The sequence below is a fragment of the Sinocyclocheilus rhinocerous genome, unplaced genomic scaffold (assembly GCF_001515625.1).
Source record: "Sinocyclocheilus rhinocerous isolate Xijiao unplaced genomic scaffold, SAMN03320098_v1.1 scaffold888, whole genome shotgun sequence".
Taxonomy (NCBI): Eukaryota; Metazoa; Chordata; class Actinopteri; order Cypriniformes; family Cyprinidae; genus Sinocyclocheilus; species Sinocyclocheilus rhinocerous.
Window position 1 is genome coordinate 165,016 of NW_015634016.1, and position 1,162 is coordinate 166,177.

Genomic DNA, 1,162 nt, shown 5'->3' on the forward strand with positions numbered 1-1,162 from the left:
CGGGGAGTGTTGGAGGTGCAGCCCAGTCAGTGCAGGTTGATAGATTATGAAAGACAGGCGCGTTTCTGATTGGCTGGTGCTGCGGAAACTCGAGGTCTCACTATCGTCTGTTCATTCCCTCAACCAATCAGTCCGAGGCCTCTGCCCGCATACGTCAATCTCTTTCTTGCCACAGCCAATCAGCGCCCAGCCTCTGCCCTCACACATCGTCTACTCTTGTCTCAGGCAATGGTCCTATGTAAAGTTCTTATGACATTAAAAGCGACCGTGCTGCTAGCGCAGGTAGAAGAGCTTCTCACAGGTGAGTGGACAAGCCGTTCGTGCAGAAATGCAGACTCTTACATTAAGATATTGGTTATGTTATTTTAGAAAGGTTAGATTGAGAAATACTTGCGCTTTTTACTTGCTCTATTTAGTTAGAGTTGCAGAATAATGGAAACACGCGAGAAGGTAAATATTACTGTTGTACTACACAGTGCATGTATTGTATGGGAAATTATTTCAATATATATTTGCTTCTGAAATATAAATAAAATGTTTATATCATGATTGTAATTGTGATTTAATAGACTGACCAGTTAATGCACATGCAGTAATATGACTAAAATAATAAATTACAATGTTTCTGTTATATTTAAGCATTTGATATATTTGCAACCAGACCAGCTGATTTTATGATGTCCGTATAAAAACAACCAACCAAAAAAAAAAACATGCAGTAATATGATAAAAAATTACCCATTATAGTGTCTCAGTTATATTTAAGTATTTGTATATTTAATTATTTATGGTTATGCAACCAGACCAGCTGATTGTGTTATGTCTGGATACAAATAAATTTCATGCAGCAATATGATAAAAAAATAACCAATTTATGTGTCTCTGATATATTTAAGATTTGTATATTTGATTATTTATGGTTATGCAACCAGACCAACTGATTTTGTCTTGTCTGGCTAAAAAAAATATGCAGTTATATACAGGTGCATGTAAAAAAAATTGAATATCGTGAAAAAGTTCATTTTTTTGGTAACTTATTTCAAAAAGTGAAACTTTCATATATTCTAGATTCATTACATGTAAAGTAAAACATTTCAAAAGTTTTTATTTTTTTTATTTTGATGATTAGAGCTTACAGCTCATGAAAGTCAAAAATCCAGTA

General features: G+C 34.0%; 1 protein-coding gene across 2 annotated transcripts in view; it reads left to right on the forward strand.

Moving 5' to 3' along the window:
- The first annotated feature begins 226 nt into the window (after positions 1–226).
- The window catches only part of msmo1 (methylsterol monooxygenase 1), an 8,126-nt gene continuing 7,190 nt past the window's right edge, over positions 227–1,162 (forward strand). Inside the window, exon 1 of one of the 2 annotated variants that reach the window (XM_016558894.1) lies at positions 227–301. The gene's annotated coding sequence lies outside the window, so the exon portion shown is untranslated. Of the gene's footprint in view, positions 302–427; positions 451–1,162 lie in introns of those variants that run through there. The other variant, XM_016558895.1, reaches the window with a different exon arrangement.